The sequence below is a fragment of the Parasteatoda tepidariorum genome, chromosome 2 (assembly GCF_043381705.1).
Source record: "Parasteatoda tepidariorum isolate YZ-2023 chromosome 2, CAS_Ptep_4.0, whole genome shotgun sequence".
NCBI lineage: Eukaryota > Metazoa > Arthropoda > Arachnida > Araneae > Theridiidae > Parasteatoda > Parasteatoda tepidariorum.
In genome coordinates, this window is record NC_092205.1 from 57,638,857 (window position 1) to 57,658,324 (window position 19,468).

The 19,468-nt window shown below is 30.2% G+C and overlaps 1 protein-coding gene across 1 annotated transcript in view; it reads left to right on the top strand.

The window, feature by feature from the left end:
* The first annotated feature begins 266 nt into the window (after positions 1-266).
* LOC107443147 (calcium-transporting ATPase sarcoplasmic/endoplasmic reticulum type) overlaps positions 267-19,468 on the top strand; it is a 75,778-nt gene continuing 56,576 nt past the window's right edge. The window contains exon 1 of the mRNA XM_071177629.1: positions 267-382. The gene's annotated coding sequence lies outside the window, so the exon portion shown is untranslated. The remainder of the gene's footprint in view (positions 383-19,468) is intronic.

The window sequence follows — 19,468 nt, forward strand, 5'->3', positions numbered from 1 at the left end:
GAAACAAATTTAATTTAGGTAAAAAAAATAAAAATAAAAAAACTATTATTATGATTTTTTTTTCTAGCTAGAGAACACAACGCAGAAAATGGTTATTTCAATATGCATTTCTACGTTCAACTTGATAGGGTACATTTTTCCACGAAGATGAAGATGATGATTAAATATAAACTTAGTTTTAAACTTAAAATTATTTTCAAAAGTTATTTTCGTAGTTTAAGAGATGGCGCCACCATCTCAAAATTGTCGGAACGATAAAAGTGATTTTGATCACATTCATCAGTCTGAAACGTACCTTCTCGAAGGATACCGAAGGAAGTGTTAACGATTTTTAAGACTGGTTCAGGAGACTGATTTTTAAGCATCAAGGGAGTAATAAAAAGTGAGTTGTTTACTTTTAAACTTTGAAGAAAGGTGCCACTTCTTTCATGACGAAATTTAATTTTTTAAAAAAGCAATGTTTTTTTTTTTAAATTCCAAATCGAACATTAAATTTTTTTATGTAAACAGTATGAAAAAATGAACAATCCTTTAAACCCTCTAAACTGCATGTAAACAAAAATAAATATTTAAATACTTTATTGCTTGTTTTTAAAATAGGTAATACCTCATGATTGTTTTTATAATAAGATGCATTAACATTATACTTCAAATTTATCAAGAAATTATTGATTTTTTTAAATTCATGATTAAGTTTTTAAACTAGCAAAATTGCGTGTATCTGCTTTTTCTTCTGCTTTTATTTGCTTTTAATTATTTTGAAATCATCAACTACAAACTTTTAATTTTGGCCCATTTTTTTCATTATTTTAGACTCCAACAAGTTGTACAACCTGAATCTAGATAATTAAATTAGTTAATATTAGATTTAATTATTTTTAAATAATATTTCTTCGAGATTAGGGTTTTTCTTCGAAAACTTTTGTTCGAAATCTTGACCAAATAGTTGAAGTTTTTCCTTTAAGTTAGTTTAAAAATTATAGACATACTATGTAATCTGAGGGAACGAAATCTTATGAATATGGTGGATGGGATATGACATCCCGACCGAGTCCTAAGACTCGGTCGGCGACGACTCATCCGATTCGCTATATCTAGAAGTTTTTGTTCAATTGTGACTTTAATTCGTCAAACTACTAGCACCATTTTTCCGAATTCTTTCTCGTAGAATATGTATGTATATATTATTTGCTTTCAATCATTCTGATTCATTCTCTCATGTTCGGACGCTATTAATTGGAAATTGGCACGAACTTTCCATTCAACCCAATAGAATCAATCATCACTTGTTTTAATTTTAAAGTCGTAAGATTCTTTTGTGTTTATTTAGACTCTGGTTCGATTCCTTGAAATAGTCTGACTCTGGTTTGATTCTTTGCTTCAGTTATCGGATTTAGACTCTAGTCTTTGAGATAAACTTGCGGACATGAGTTTGTAAGGAAACATTTGAAAACTAAATGAAGTTGTCACGAGCAATACATGAATGTATAAATTTTTTTAATGTTTTTTTTTTATAAGAAGAGGTAATAAATCGATAATTATTTGAAATTAATAATATTTTTTGCCAACACTTAAATCACATGCATTAATTTAATAATTTTGAGCTCGATCGTTCAAACAACGTACAAATGAGTGAATTAGAACTTGTCTCTATGCTGCATCCTAGAATTTATTAAACTGTGGGTAAACTCCCGCGACCCAATTGGGGTCGCGGAAGTTGCTTCACTGGTCTCCAAAATTTCTTAGAAATTTTGATATTTCTTTAACTTATGTATTATATTTTTAAGTTTGCTATTCATTTAAGATTTTCATTTTGATCTATATCTTGAAATTTAAGTTTATGACCTAAAACTGCAATGGTACATTTTAGTACAAGAGAAGGAACTGATTGCTTCACTTACTTGTGTAACTGATTAGCACTATGTTCATCGGGTTTGCTAAAATTTTTGTAAATATAATGGGGTACCCACACCGGAAAGTTAAAGAAACCCTGCTTTCGCACTCTATTTAACTCATACTTGGGTTAACTAATTTTTCATTTTGCTTTTTGTTCATTTGTTTGCTTATTTCTTTTTCAAATAATGGAAATTAAAGTTGTTGCCTCATTAAAATGAATAAATTTGCACCTGATATGTCAGAGTTTTATCGAAGTTGGAATATGCAAATACTATTTTTATAAGAAATGTAACATTGTGTTTCAAACTTTATTAAGTTGTTTTGTTTTGAAGTTAAATATTTGGATTTTAAATATTCTGTAAAATAAAGTAAATAAGAATCTTTACTATATTGAGGATATTTTAACTAAACAACCATTAGCGTCAAAAGAATAATTTTACATTTTTTTCACAGTTGATTTTGGTCTTTAGAAAATGAAGAGTTAGAATTAACCATATTCAGTTTCGCAACTTTCGATAGAAATTTCTTTCATATTTCATCAGAGTATTGATTAAAATACATTCCTTGTAACTGTACATGGAATTAGTAGTAAGAAAACCACATTTTTCATAAATTTCTGCGGGAAACAGAATATTTTGATTGCCGACACGTGTTAATAATGAGAATAAAAAAGACGCTATCGGAAATAAGAAAAGTGAGAGGGAAAATAAAATAGCGTGATGGCCTGATAAAACATCGAGGTATTTCTAATAATCGCCTGTCAATTTCTCTCCTTTCTCCAACTGTTAAGCTGGTTTCATTTTGTCCTGCCTTCACTACACACACTGACCTGCCTTCATTCATTAGTTTTTGATATATTTTTTCTTTTTTAAAGTTTAGTTTAAATATGAATCTTCTATCCATTATGTTCAACTTTCTTTCACTTCAGTTTTGACAAGTATTCTAAAAATATATGTATTGTTGTTTCTAATGTCACTTGCCAATATCAGCAAGCCTGCCTGAGAAACCAATCGATTTTTAAAGTAGAGAATGCGTTTCCTGCTTTTCAGTGGCGCCATCTGTGGCCAAGAATATGACTTCAGCCTCACTCACGCACGCGTCACAGCCCGTTTTACAGGACGGATCGATTTATTCATTCACAGATCGTAATTTTGATCAGAATCAACAACCGAAAGTCTTTTAAATAAAAATCGATCACTTATTCATATTGCATAATTTGTCGAATTATCACTTTATTAATAAGAATTTTAAGTTCAATGTTTATTTATATAGATCTCAACAGTTTCTGTAGAACGTAATAATATTCATTTTCAGTAGCTGTTCCTGCCCTAATTTTTAACTTAATCTTATTAGTTTCGATTAGCTTTAGCCATACACACTTCACAGCCCGTTTATAGGGTTGACCCATTCATACATCCATTTATTCATCAACATATCGAAATTTTGACCTGAATCAGAGAACGATGAATATCCAATTCACTACCTCAGAGTTATTGATTTGTTATTGGAACATTGAGGACTTTGCGACTTGACAGATTTAACGCGCACAGTCACCATTTACTACACGGTGAGTCTTCGGCCGGATGGGAACGAACTAAGAACCTCTCGAATATGGGCCCAACTCTCTAATCACCAGACTATCCCGGCCCTAAAAATATATATTAAATGCAGCCACAACGCAACATCCTAGATTTAGCTTTATCACAGACACATGTGTTGTTTTAAAATAGAATGAAGTCAAAAGTTTAAATATTTTATTACTTTATATATTATATATAAATATTATATATAAATTATTANTATATTTAAATATTATATAAATTTTTCACCACTCTTTCAGTTTTCGACGAGACCAAGCGGCCACTTCGTTTTTACGCGTATAAGGATGACTAATTTTGATAATTTCAATTACATTACAATATCCTTCTGAAACTTTTAACATCCAATATATTGGATAACATTTGCTATGATTTTAACATATTTCTTATAATTTCGTATTCTTTGTCATAATATTTTAGAATTTTTTTCTATTTGCATGCCTTTGCGAAATGTTTGTCTACGTCAAAATATAATTGGTTTTACTCTCTTTCGTCGGAATTTTTAATGACGACAAAAAATTGTAAGAAAGATAATAATTTTGATTCAAACAACCTTTTGAACGGTTCTATGGCTAATAAATGTCTTATAATTTGAGTCTTGTGTATTTTGTTTCATGTTCAAAACATTATGAAACACGCAATAAAAGTATCATACGATGTGTAAAAAATGATATAAATTAAAATTTATAATTTTTTATGCAATAAATAAAAATAGTTAAAATTTATAGGATGAACTTATTAAAAAGTTTTACAGCGTTTTTCTTCTAAACTACATATTCTATATTGAGGTGAAAATTGTATTTCCTGCCATTATTTAAAGCTCGCCTCTCAGGAGATTAATAAATCATTGCGCTAATATGATAAAATGCTAACGTTCGAGTATCTTAGAATTATCTTGGACAATAATTAGCGGGGTAATTAAATCAACAATCTTGATTTTAGGTCCATGTATTGTAGTTTGTTCATTAAAAATGTGTGGAGATTTTATTATAAAGATTGGAGCTAAACATTTAATTAGAAAATGAGTTTTTCTTAGTATTTTTTTTATTTTATATGACACGTAAAAAATTTGTCAATATGCATGAAAAGTATCGATTATTGTCACACATATCCATCTGTATTTATGTTTTTTTTTTTTTCGTAAATGGTAAAAGAAGTAAACAGAACTATCAAGGAAAAAGTTAATGCATTTCAGCATGCTACATTTTGCTTTCGAGTGAATGATTACATTTTATTTTTATTGAAAATTTGTATTTTGATTGTTTATTTGTTCTCCTTTTAAAAGAATAAATGTATTGATAGAGATTTTCATGTGTATCTAGAGATTTTTGTGATACCTTTTTTTAATTATTTTATCGTTTGTACTTTTTAAACAGAGCCTTGTTCTTAATTTTAGTCTTGCATCCAGAAAACGCAAATTTGAGTCTTCGAAATTTCTCATTGGGTTTGGAGGGATTTTTTGTTCTTAATTAACACTGCAAGACAGCTCTTTTATTAGCTACTTTTCTCATAGTTGTTTTCACACTTACCAACTTTTTTAATGAGAAATCCTAATTTAGAGTTAATTTTTAAAATTTGTTTATTTTTTCTCTTTGTTCATTTATGAACAAAATAGGAACATTGAGCCAACATAGAATTCGTTTATTTATCTAAACAAATGTAGGTGGAACTGCAAAAAATGAAAATAAATAAATAATAAATAAAATTAATAAATGTAAATAAATAAAAAAAATAAATTAATTAATAAAAATAAATAAATAGAAATAAATAAATAAATAAAAATTATTAAAATTAAAATTTCATGTTATTTTTGAACTAAAATAAATCTCGAAAATAATTCAGGAAGAAAAGGTTTGGTTTTTAGGTATCAAGAACACCTAAAAACGTCAATTAGAGCAATAAAAACACTTTAATTAGATAGTATTGTAACATAGAGATACGTAACTTTCGTTGTAAGAAAAAAAAATTTTTTGTCCTTCGAATTTTTATTCATAATTGAACTACAAATTCCATTTTTATCCTGAAATCTCCGAGGGAGAGAGAGCTACTAATCCAAATTCTTTTAAAAGAAATCCTGCTATTTCAGGAAAAAGAAGTACGTTTAGGTATTAATAAGTATTAAAAAAATATTTTGTTTTAAAATAAATTTTTATATATATATTTTTTATACACTTATTCAATTTTAAGATTGGAAATAGAGTAGAAAATTATTTCAAGTAATCTAGCAATTTATTTTCCCATTCTTCTTTGTAGAATTGTTGGGTGTTAAAATTTTAAACGTAATTAAAGTGATTTCAATTCGGGAAACCAAGTAAAATAGAAAAAGGAGGTCGATTGGAAAATCAGTCAAGAAGGAAAAACACTCGAAAAAAATTGTTTTTTGTTAATGTTACAAAGTCAGAGTGACTGTAATACACTTTTTTATTTTAATAAAACTGCTTATCTTAGTTTTAATTTACAACTTTTATCTACATCTTGAAATGCTCCAGTTGATTTTCTAAATAAAGAAAAATCCTTGACCCACTAATTTTGTCACCTTTTTCAAACACAATATCATTAGTACTAGTCACACTGTGTAACTATAAAATGAAATTTTTTTTTTCAGAAAGCATCTTGTCATAATATTTACAAACTATTAACTTAAACAAATGTTTTATCTGAAATTTGGATTAGCGTATTTATAAAAGATCACTTGATCTAAGCTTACATCAAAACGCGCTCTGCTTTTGGCATACAGCCAATTGCATTGTTTATTACTTTCGAGTATCTGTGAATAGTTAAATGATTGCTGTGGTCAATATTAAAAAGAATTCTTACATATCACACTCTAATCTTTACAAGCGGAAATTTAGTTGACCCTATCAGGCAGTGGGTAAATGGAATAAAAAAGTTTTAGTTAATTAAAGTTTAAATGTTTCGATTAATTAAAATTTAATTAATTTCATTATTTTTTTGATTTTAAAATTTAATTACATAATTTAATTATTTTTTTAATTTTAAATTTTAATTAATTTAATTTAATGTCAATTAAAATTAAATTTTTAGCTAATATTTTTTTATTTATTTAAATTTTCGTTAATTAAAATTAAATTTTTTTTTTAAAAATTCATAATTGATTATTACTTTTGAGTCATTGCGTTCTTCGCCCCGGGACCTAATTTAACACTGCCCGGTGGGCACCTGTGATCCGAAATCATGGTGACGAGCAACATTACCCATGTCCCACTGCCATATGTATCCGTTTATAGGGTGGCATTCAGTCAGTTGCATTCATTATTAAGTTTTTAAACACTAGTTATTAAGTTTATTAAGTAAGTTTTGAGAATTAATAATCAATATTTTTTTTTTACTTTTTTGCCACGGAATCTCATTTAACGTTTCCCGATGGGCACCAGTGACCCTGAGTCACAAAGAAGAGTAATATTTCAAATTTTTTTTTTTTTTTTTTTTTTTTTTTTTTTTTTTTTTTTTTTTTTTTTTTNTTTTTTTTTTTTTTTTTTTTTTTTTTTTTTTTTTTTTTGCTGCGGAATCTCATTTAACGTTACCCGATGGGCACCAGTGACCCTGAGTCACAAAAAAGAGTAACATTTCAATCATTTTTTTTTTCATTTTTTTTTTCCTTCCACGGAATCTTATTTAACGTTACCCGATGGGCACCGGTGACCCTAAGTCACAAAGAAGAGTAACATTTCCATCATTTTTTTTTTCTTTTTGCCACGGAATCTTATTTAACGTTACCCGATGGGCACCAGTGACCTTGAGTCACGGAGAAGACTAACATTACAAACGCAATACTGTCACAGATACTCGTTCATAGGGTCACATTTACACAGCAGAGACCAAACACAGGAAGAAGAACATCCATGCCCTAATCGGGGTTCGAGCCCCTAACTATTGGATTAACAGTTGACTTATGCATATAAATGAGAACATACGAAAAAACTATTCATTTTAATTACATTCATCCTGGAAAAGAAAGGAAGTTTATTTGCAAAATTTCAATTTATTTAACTCATATAGAATTGGCTATAACATTCAATATTTTATCATCATAAATAAAATTGTAACTTTTTAAAATTTATTAGCAATAAATACAGTGCTTCTAACTATGTTTCAGATTTCTTTTACGGCCATGAAACTTGAGTTTATTAATTTTAAATGTAAAACCAAGTATATATAAAGATTATAAATGTAGGAGCAAAAGTTAATTATACTTTTTCATGGAACATTTTAAGAAAGTTTCAATTATAATTATTTCTGTCAACTTTACGTAGATGTATATATTCATATGAGAGAAAAGCATTCAATTTTCGAAGAAAGGAAGTAAATTTAATTAATTAATTTTCGTTCCGAATTAAAAAACAAATATCGATAAAAAGTAAACATTTCTATTAGAAGAATGAAACAGCAATATTTTTAATTTTACACAAGAACATAAAAACACTTTTTTTTACAGCTTTCATTACATAAAGAATAAATATTTATTTATCGATTATTTAAAATCAATTATTTTAATAAATTTAAGGTATCGAATTAATTTAGCGCTTAAAATATAGTAGGGAGCTGCAATCTGAGAAATAAAGTTTGACCATTTGAGCTTTCGAAATTTTGTTAATGTTAATGTTAATTAATGTTAGCCGTTAATGTTAATTTCATTTTTTGCGTATTTCATCATATCTCGAGAATTTTTTAAGCAGATTTAAAATATTTACCACAATTATTTATTATTTTTAATTAAAGCATTCTTGCTATAGCAGCTTGTGGGGCAGGAGATTCTGAAGGCTCTACAATTTTATATTACAGGCCTCGGCAGGCTTCATTCTACCCCCACCCCCGGGAATCGAAGCCCAGTTCTTTAACTGCTGAGCCCCCCTGGTTCTTAAAATTCTTTAATGCAAAAAAAAATTCCTCAAGAAAATAGTTTTTGATAATTATTTACTTTTTTTTTGTTTTTTTCAATAAATGAAATAAAAGTTTTTGAATTGCAATGTACATAAACTTTTACAAAATTTCACATTTTGTAATTTTAAATGACAAAATACAAAATTTGAACGAAATCAGGTGAAAAGATTTTAAGAAGAGAAATTTCAAAAATTAACTTTTTCATATTTTATAGCTAAACTATTTAAGCGATTTCATGAAAATTTCGGATTTTATCATTCAACATTTGTTTAAAAAAAATGTTCAATTCAGTTTTCACATTTTTCACTATTTATTGTTTATATGTGAAATTATTTTTACTACTCTCCGCAACAAAAGATTAAAATCATGAACTAGAAAGAAAATGTTTTTAAAATAATATCATTTATAGAATCGTTTTAACAAAATATAGTATATAGTATATATATATANTTTTCCTGCGGGGGATGGTGTTTACCAACAGGATAATGCACCATGTCATAAGGGTCGAATCGTCGAGGAACATTCCAGTGACTTTCAAGTCATGTCTTGGCCCCCAAATTCACCTGACCTTAATCCAATAGAGCATTTGTGGTCCTACTTGGAAAACCAAATTCGTGCTGCCACGCTACCCCCTCGCAATGTGAGGGAATTGCAGGACCAGTTGGCGAGCGCTTGGTACCAGATATCTCAGATTACCTATCAGCACACTGTGGAATCAATGCCATGGCGGTTCTAGCAGTTTTGAGGGCTAAAGGTAGTCCTACATGATATTAGAAGGGTGGTCATAATGTAACGGTTCTTCGGTGTATATATATTATTACATTAGGCAGTAAACATTAGGATACAAGATTTTTTAGCCCAATAGTGACTACTCTTCCTTTTAAAGGTTCAGAATGGTTAAAAGAAAGGCATCATACTCTCAGAACAATCACGTTTTGACATAAATCACTTTCAAGTACACTTTTCCTTATTTTTTTTTTTTAAATTAAGCATTTAAAAACGTTTCTAAAGGGCATTTATAAAAATTTTTTAACAAATTCATTTCCTGTGTTTCTTGTTCTCATTTTTAAGTATTTTTTAAATGGAATATTACAACTGCTGCCTTTTTTATCAGAGGCATTATATAAACAAAAATCTATATTTTTACTTTTAAAGGATTTCTCAATCTTTTTTCAGCAGTCGTAATTTTTCTTCTTCTTTTGTATTACATATATTTTACGATTTTCATTCATAAAATATTTATTTAGTAATTCAGCCCAGAATAATTTTATCTGCATATGCCCGGAATGGGAATGCATTTTTCTTTTCGATGGTGCTTTGGGATATTTTCCCAAAGCATATTCGTAAAGATAGGAAATGATATCAACATTCCGGCTCTTATTAAGATAATTCCAACCAAGAAAGAAAAATGAGTTTCAATTTAAATAAAATGAATCCCTGGTATTCCGCTGCTGTCCGAAAAATATTTAGTAAGAGTAAAAAAGAATTATATATAAGCTCTTCTTCCATTGTTAATCCCAGTTCAAAGCTGTTCTAGAGCAGTTCAGTCCAGTTCTAGAGCTGGCAGTCTAATTTATTAATAATCATCTCCCTCAATCGACAATCGTAATCATCTCCCTCAACATGTATTTACTGATAGTTTGTTAAAAATTTGATAAAATATATATATATAACCGTCGTTGAACAGTCGACCCAATTTTTATGGGTTTACGACTACTAATGTTCAACTCCGTAGCCTTGTAATTTTGAACCCAATGCAGAAGACAAGAACTCCAGCTCGATCGAGTATTGGGAGAAATTTGTCTTCCTGGAAGACTTTTTGATGGAACTAACCCGCGTTTGCGTTACATGGAGAAGACCACGAAAACCTCCCATGGTTAGTCTGACGGCAAGGGGACTCTAACCCATGATCCGTCTACCACTGAGGATATTTCACGTCAGCATTGTGGTTGGTGCAAGCCGGATGTAGAATTCGTATCGACTGGGATTCGAACCCGGTTCGCCACATTGGAAGGCGAACGCTCTATCCCCTGAGCCATCACTGTTCGATAAAAAATATAGCAGGGATCACAAGAAAAAGGCAAAACTTTATCGAAATCTATCAAATCACTATAGATAACATAGTCCAAAAACGATTATTGAAAGCATCTTTACGTTTCTTTAGTTAATCAAGCTGTTTTTGATATTTTTAATACTAACTTCCTCAATAGTTATTCGTCAAATTTTGATAATGTTTTTTTCCTCTCGTTTAAATGCTAATTTGAGTTCCCTAATGTGTTCATTGTTTCGTCTTTATTTCGGATAAGGCTACAAATAAAAAAAAACATATTATTTAGAATAAGTACAGGACACACAGTAAACTACCCCGTCTAGCACCAACATTAATGTTTATTATTCTCTTTGACAGATTAATCGGATAAGAGTCTCCTTGCAGTTCGGAAAACTTCGGATATTTTTACCTCGTGTGAATCCGAGGACATTTCAATCGATAAGTTTTTACGCTTCTTCTGTGTTAAATTCTAAATTTCCAGGATATACCAACTAATATCGAAAATTATTTAAAGAAAAAAGTACTTTAAGTCGAAAATGCTGAATTTTTTTCTTTTAAATTTAAGAGAGCATCTGGATCTGAAGCAAATGTTTACTTTAATTTAAAACTTTTATCTGAAGAATTATTATTTGTTTTCATTTGATTGAGTTTTAAGCATTTTAATTAAAATAGTTTCAAGTTCTGGCAATTACCACTTTTACAATTTTTAACAATTTCGATTTTTGTTTCTGGATCAGTAAATGAGATGGAAAAACATTAAGAAAAAGTAGTTGGCAGAAATGCAGCGTTGCTACGCATAGAACAAAATCAAAATTCCTTAAAAAATCAAGTAGAGGGATTTAGGATAACACTTTAAAGTTGTGTTGTTTAGACGCAACAGGTGAGGAAGGGTTAAATAGTTTCTGTTAATTCAGATCCTAAAAACTAGCAACTAAAAAAAAATTTAATCGAAATACATATATAACATTCTAGCAAAATTACTTTTAAAATAAAAACACTGTGATAGGTTCGTCGAACTTTAACATTTCAAACATATTAAAAACCTGTACAGAAAAGAGCAACGTCAGCTAAAATATTGAAATATCTAGTTTGTGTATGAAGATATTGTATTGTATAGAATAAACGACCACTGCCGTAACATAATAAATCAGAATTTATTCTTTTACGACACATTTAGTCACGTGACACCTGAACGAAAGTATGATTTATGAAATGCGCAGGAAGTGATAGACTTTTTTTTTTCTCTGCCATTTTTCTCTTTTAAATATATTTATAGGACAAAAATGAGTTTTAACACTTTCTTTAGGACATATTTACTCCAAGAATTTAAAAGTGGTTTTCATTTCAAAACTTAAGCAAACAGCGTAAAAACAAGCACGTTCCTTCATTGAACGTCGTACCCAATTGTGCGTTTATTTGCAGAGAACTTGAAAATAATCGGTTGTAAATCATTATCGACGTTTCAATAGACTGAAGAATGTAAATTTCAGAAACATAAGAGAAAAACAAATTTTGTTATTGTTTCATGAAACTGGTGACTTAATGTACTACAAGATAGCAGAAAATATTTTATTATTTTGATTTATTCAGGAACTAAAAAAACATTGTAAAGATAAGGCGCCTGTTAATTATCCATGGTTTCCAAAAATTCAGGCACGAGTAATTTTATTGGAAAAAGATAGGTCTTCAATTAAAAATTGTAATTTTTGATGGATTCATAAAGTATATGAATGGAATAGTATATCGGTAAATGGATGCAGACAAAATTTTCAATTAAAATTTCGCTAGACTGCCGCTAGAAATTTCTTTGCTAGAAATTTCTCTGATACGGCTACAGTTTCCTCCAAAGCGTGGGTATTTGTGATCTTGTTGACATAAACGTTTAAATTTTATAAAGAAAATCTTAAGATAAATTCTATTGTGTTAAATCGTATGATATGGGCGGCTGAATCGGTTCGCAAAAATGTGAATTGACCAGGGAATGACTTACAACGCTTAAAATATTGCTAAACAGTACAAATGCATTGCTTCTTAGCGTAGCTTTTAATTTTTAATGACTCTGAATTGACAGTTGCATTAGTTATAAACAAATAAAACACAACTCAAAACAAAAAGGGATTAAAGAGAATATATCAAAGCTATTTTGATTAGAAATATGAAAGGGTTAAAATGATAAAATATATAGTTATCACCAGCCTTAACAGTTTAATATATAAGTCCAATCGAAGAAGTTAGGGAAAATATAAAGATAAACCACGCTTTTTTCAAAGGTGACATTTTCATTATAACTGCTCCTTTGTATGGTTTCCAAATTCATAGCTTGATATTTTACAAGTTTCTAAAATTTCTTCTTTATAACAGCTCAATGCATTCCTTTTATTACCTATATGAAAATCGTAATTTTTTTCCCCTTATACTTCCTTGCACTACAAATTTGATTCTTTACGCTAATCGCTATATTAAGTTTAATTTAAATACTTTTCACAATAAATTCATTACGAAGGGTCGTTGCGTTTAGTTCTTGAATTGGTGATTGTAATATTATATCATCAGTGATTATTTTTAAACCGCTGTTGGTTTTAATATTTTTAAAATTGTGAATATACATTTACTCGAACAAGCGCATCTGTCTTATAAAGTGGAAAGTAATTTTAAAACGGGATAAATCGTCCTCATGGTTCTCAATCGGAAAATATGATGACCTACTATATCTCTAATAAGGCTCCGGAAAGATACTGATTTTTAAAACATGTCCAACCAGACAGTCATGCTAAGTAGAAAGTTTAAACATTGCAACCACTTCATGGCGGGACCAGTCGGGTTTGTAAATTTTTTCTAAGAATAACCAACTTTTGGAAATGGTTCGAGTTTTATTCAAGTAAAAGATTTTGTTACAAAATTTCTCTCAAAATTTTTTACCCTTTGAAATCACAAAATCTATAACATAAAATCGCTTTAACGGAATTTGCTTCAATGTGACTCTGATAGCGCTTTTAAAACTGACATTTTCTTACTATAACATGGCCCCCATGCTCACCGGACTTATCATGCTCTGTTTTTTCAAAGGGATTGAATTTGAATTAAAGAATACACCAGTACCATATTGGATAAAGGTATGGTAACAATCGAGTTAATAAACTTTAATATCAATAAATGTCTGTCATGAGCCTACTTCTTTCTTCTGTGAAAAAAATTACGTGGTTTCAGTGCTTAATAAAATGTTCATTTCTGCTTTATCAATCGTAAATATTTGATTAAACAGGAAATATTTAATTATCTTGAAGGGATCCAATTTATAAATGTTTATCTTTATGATAAATTAATTCATTTTAAGTAGAATCCCCCCCCCCCGCTCCAATAGACTTCTTGCTATTAAATAATTCTTAGAAATTTAGTTATCACAAAAAAAGGAAACCGAAAAAAAGGATTTATTTTTCATGTGTGATTTTTTTTTCTTTCTAAAGAAGCTTTTTTGACAAAAGAATTTTCCGCATGTTCGTTGAATTAAATACCAACATAAATTTAGCGAACTAGTAGAAGTTACGTGTATTGAATGGAAACAATGGATACGCAGCCATTACAAAGACATTTAAGCAATAACGTAGTAAAAGCGGTCAAGAAAATAAAAGTATTATGCCGATGTAAATATCAAACTAGATATTAAGTAATAATGCAAATACAGTAGTAAAGAAAGTATTGAGAAAACTGTATTACCAAGAAAAGATGTATAAATGTCTATTTTGAAGTAATAACCATTTCGGAAATAAAACTATTTGATTTGGAAGGAATTTCGGAACACAAATTGAATATAAAAAGTATGCATATTATAGGGCGCAAATTTACATTTACAAAAGGTAAAAATAGAAGTTATATTGAAATCTAACAAATAAATAATGAGCGAGATAGATTTAAAAACATCAAAGTTCGTCGTCGGATGAAACAGACAAGAGCTTCAAAGCGACCATTAGGAGCATCTTCAAATTTTACCAGAGAATTAAACGGTTTTCAATGTCTTTATCATCCTACTTTCCTCCTTAGTGTTTCGACAGATAACGAGAATGTTTTTGTTGTTTCGCTGCTTTATTATCAATGGTGACTTTTTATACTTTTTTCACCTCATTTTTAAAAGATTAAAGATGGTCAATCTCTTAGAATTGTCACGGTAAATCAGAGGGTAGAGCGCTAGCCTCCTAATGATGTGATCCAAGTTCGATTCACAGTTATGACTGGTCTATTCGAGTTATGCTCGCTGCTGGCACCGACCAAAGTGCTAATATAAAAATATCCTCATTGGTAGTCATGCTTAGCATCTCCTTGCCGTCCAGCTAGCCATGGAAGTGGTTTTCGTAGATTTTCTCTCCATGTAATGCAAATTTTGGTTAGTTCCATCAAAAAATCCTCCACGAAAGCCTAGTTTGTCCCAAAGATTGATACAGATGTAACTCCTTTTTTTCAGGGTGGGATTCAAAATTACAAGGATACGAAATTGAAGGTTGATTTTGAGTTTATGATATTCATAAACTTAAAAATAGGTCGATTGTTCATCACTGGTTGTGAAATAAAAATAATTTAATTACTGAACTCGTTATGAAATTACGAAAATAATTCTTTGTGATTATATTAAATTTCACTAAAAACGTTTAAAATCACAAATGGTAAAATTTTTATTGAAACCTCAGCGCGTTACAGTGTCACCATGGTACACCTTCATCAGTAGGATAAAAATTCGATGGGAAAGAATTTTGTACACCTTCATCAGTAGGATAAAAATTAGATGGGAAAGAATTTTTTATTCTACTGATGAAGGTGTACCATGGGAAAACCGAAACAAGTATATGTTTTAATAAAAATTTTTATCATTTGTGATTTTAAGCGTTTTTTTAATGAATTTCCCTAGTATTTATAAACAGTAGGCGCTTTCAATAAATTAATAAAAAAGTTTAAGGCCTTTTTTACGACTCAAAAATTTTCTTTTCTATCATTTTTTAATCTATATTTTTTCTCTAGATTTTCATAATGAGCTTTGATGTAAGCATTCCAGACGTTTCGATGGGAAAGAATTGTTCAACAGGTGTGCGACATATGTTTCCGTAAAATTGAATTAGATATAAGCTGCTTATATGAACGTAGGGGTAGAAAACTATGTATTCGTCCTGTTATTTCTTTACACGGATTGCTCTTGTAATCCTTACATTTTTGACGAAACTTCCATCAACAGCGGATTTTCCAGCAGGCAGATTAGGCAACTGAATTCAGAACAACGGCAAATGATGTTGTTAATTCATAAATAAATTTATAAAAAATTACTAATTCTATGAATTATAAAACATCAAAACAGATATTGAAGATTTTACATGCATTATAATAATCCGTTGTATTTATGTGGTAATTAACAATAAATCCGTTATTGATGGAATTTCAAACACTTCAAGTTGCATCAGGCAATCAAAGTTGTATTGGCGTTTTTCACCCCATCTTTTTCCCTCAGTTTAAGATATGCTTATAGCCCGGTATTTAGCATCCTAAATTAGATATCTTAAGCCCTGTATATAGCAGGGCTTAAGCTGTAACATCGTAGCTAGTAGATCTAAACAGCGACTACCAATGCTTAATTCCGTAGCCTTGCATTTTTAGTCCAATCCAGAAGACACGGGAACTTCAGGATCAAGCATTTGAACAAAATAGCCTTTGTGGAGGACTTTTTGAAAGGATTAATCCACATTTCCGTCACTTGGTGAGGAAAATCACGAAAACCTCCTATGGTTAGACCGACGGCGCGGGGATTCTAACCCATGACCCGTCTACCACTGAAGATATTTTACCTCAGCTCTGTGATTGGTGCGAGCCGAGATCAGAATTTTCATCAACCAGACGCCGCTGGGATTCGAACTTGGCCATCTCATTGGAAGGCGAACTATCGGTTCTTGAGTCACTGCTTTGCATCTTAAACTATAAAGAAATTATAGGCAAATCCAAATTCATCAGTTTTTACAATTCTCTATTCAAGCCGTAGTGACTCAGGGAATCGAGCCTTCACTTTCCAATGAGGTGAACCGGGTTCAAATCCCAGCGATGGCTGATCGACACAACTGCCACATCTGGCTTGTACCAACCACTGTGCCGACGTAAAATCCTCAGTGGTAAACGGACCATGGGTTAGAGTCCTCTTGCCGTCAGGTCAACTATGGGAGGTTTTCGTTGTTTTCCTCACCATGTAGCGCAAATGCGGGTTAGTTCAATCAAAAAGACTTTTACGAATGCAAATTCCACCTAACGTTTGATCTAGGAGTTCTCTTGTCTTCTGGATTGGGTTCAAAATTACAAGGCTACAGAGTTAAACATTAGTAGCCATAAGCCCCAAAAATTGGTCTGGTTGTTCAACGATGTTTATAAAACTATCTACTCTCGATTATAGATGATGGACACAAAGAAATTCTTAGCCAGTAATGATCTTGTTAATGATCTTGCTACCATATCATACTTTTCAAATGTTTGGAAATTTTTCAAATATTCGAAATTTTTTAATTTTCTGCCAATTTAATGTTTTACCTTTACTTTATTTCTCTCCTTAGTGTGAAGTGAATCTCTTTAGTGTTTATCTCTGATTAAATCATTTCTGTTTTACCATTCCATTTATCCTACTGGTTCTGTCTGGATGTTTCTGTTTCCATTTATCCTACTGGTGAAGGTGTACCCTTATGAAAACAAAACTCAAATAGATTTTAATAAAAGTTTTACCAGTTGTGTTTTTCATCGTCATTTTTAAAGAAATGTAATATAATCCCAAAGAATTACTCTCGTTTTATAACTTATGAGTTAGAGAACAAAAGATAGTAAGAATTCTGTTATGCGAATTTTATTATTGCAACGCTTTTTATGACAGTGTCGAATCCATTCTCCATATTGTAAAAAAACACGTTTAATACTACACAGGATGCTTTATAATGACCGTATTTTTTGGGTGCTAGATCTACATTTATTTCTAATTGTTCTAAAACTTTCATTAACCATATGCAACTTTCATTAGAAATTATTACAACTAATTAAGTTTCAATTTCAACAATTTATAGCGAAAGTACCATTAATTTTTTTCATTACCTAGTTTAAACGAATTATTTCGATAGTATAGTGAAAATTATATAATGATTTACTCAAATGTATTAATAGGAGGGAGTAAATCTATTAATCAACTGAGCTCATGAATTCACTTGCTCATGCATGTCACAACGCGCCCTGCGTCGTGCTCGACATATTATGCTGTAACTTTTAGATTTTCACGAAAATCAATATTTTGGTAAAATAATCTTAAAAAGATAAACTGTCGAAAAATGTAATAATTTCTTTTCTTATTATTTTGAAAATTTTCCTGTGATGTTCTGAAAACATCTGAACTTAATGTATTGTCAGAGAAAACAAGGAAGAGATGAAAGGCAATTATTACTCAAAGTTTCATCAGCCAATAAAACTGCTTTTCATCCCGTTGGCGAAGCATTCTAATAGCGTTTTGCTTAAAAAATCCTCTCTTAAATATTATTTTGGTTCCTATAATAAGCATACTTTTTAAAGTCATTTTTAATAAGCATTTTAAAAATATATAACAAAAGCGGTAGCTACAAAACGCTTTGTATATCTATAATAAAAAATAAATAAAATAGAACTATGCACATATTTAAGGTAGAAAAAATATTTTTAAAAGCAATGCTCATAAAGGGCGAAGCATACCAATACTTGCGATTTGAAATTTGCAGGCTTTTTAACCAATAAAGTAAACTCAAAGCAAACAGAAACTATTATGACATATGTATTAGGCTGGTATTATTTCTTTCAGAACATTTTTTCATTTTATTACGAAACAAATTAGTGAATTAAATATAAGGTCATTGCAATGAATAATTTATTATTTTTGCTCCAAAATACGAAAAAGATATTACTTGTTCTGAAGTAATTTACTTTTTATTGGTAGAAAGGTGTGTTAAAATTCATTTGCCACGAGTGTACAATATATATTATCTTTGCGGCGTTCTGTATTTATAAATTATACATTACTTAAAACAAACCATTGTCTTGAATGTTTCGTGAGTTATGTGTTGTTTCGTAGCTTATGTTTTCCTGAAGGAATGAATTTCAATGGATTGATTTATTATAATTTATAAATCTGTTCATAACTTTTTTAGCTAATGTATAGATGAATTTACAAAGACGCCTATTAATTTTTAATTAAAAAAAATATTGAATCCAAAATTTAACTTTTCTGTTTCTTCAAGAAACAGTGAATTTTTGTGTATTCATCTCTTTACCAAGGATAATGCAAAAATATTTAATTACACTTCTGTTCAAAAGTTTGAAAATTTTCGGCTTTAGATAATTATGTCCAGAACTACTGACAAGATTTCAATAAAGAAAATTCTGAACATAGATTAATCTAATACAAAAAAAAAAATATATAAGCATTCAGTAATTACAATGCAGACGCCTGATCATATGTGACCCTCCCGGCAATAATCTAAAACAAAAACATAATAAGCATTCAACAATTATAATGCAGAAGCTTGATGATATGTAACCCTCGTGGAAGTGAAAAATTATGAAATATTAGTAACAAAAAGATAAGAAAATAGGATAATGGGGTGGAGGGTCATACCCCCTAATCCATCTATTAAGGACTCGTACAGCGATTTCACACTGAAAATAAGGCAGTTTAGGACCCATCAATCTTAAACTCACCCAGCTTCAGATCGAAGAGTAGCAGCTTGTTTGGGAAGTAAAGGCGATTGTTGCTCGATGTCGACTGCAATGCTGACACGATCGCTGGTCACGAAATTGTGGAACTTTAAGCTTCATGCCTCCTCTGACAAACAACGCGGGCTGTCGCGAGGTTTCTTTACTTTGTTTAGGAGATTCTGAGGCAACTACTCCACACGTCAATGCTGTTTTGAGGCCTTGGTGGTTGTGTGAGTAAGATTGCGAGCTCTAATTGCCTTCCTGAGTTGCTCTATATGATTGAGATCTGTAGATCTGTCCT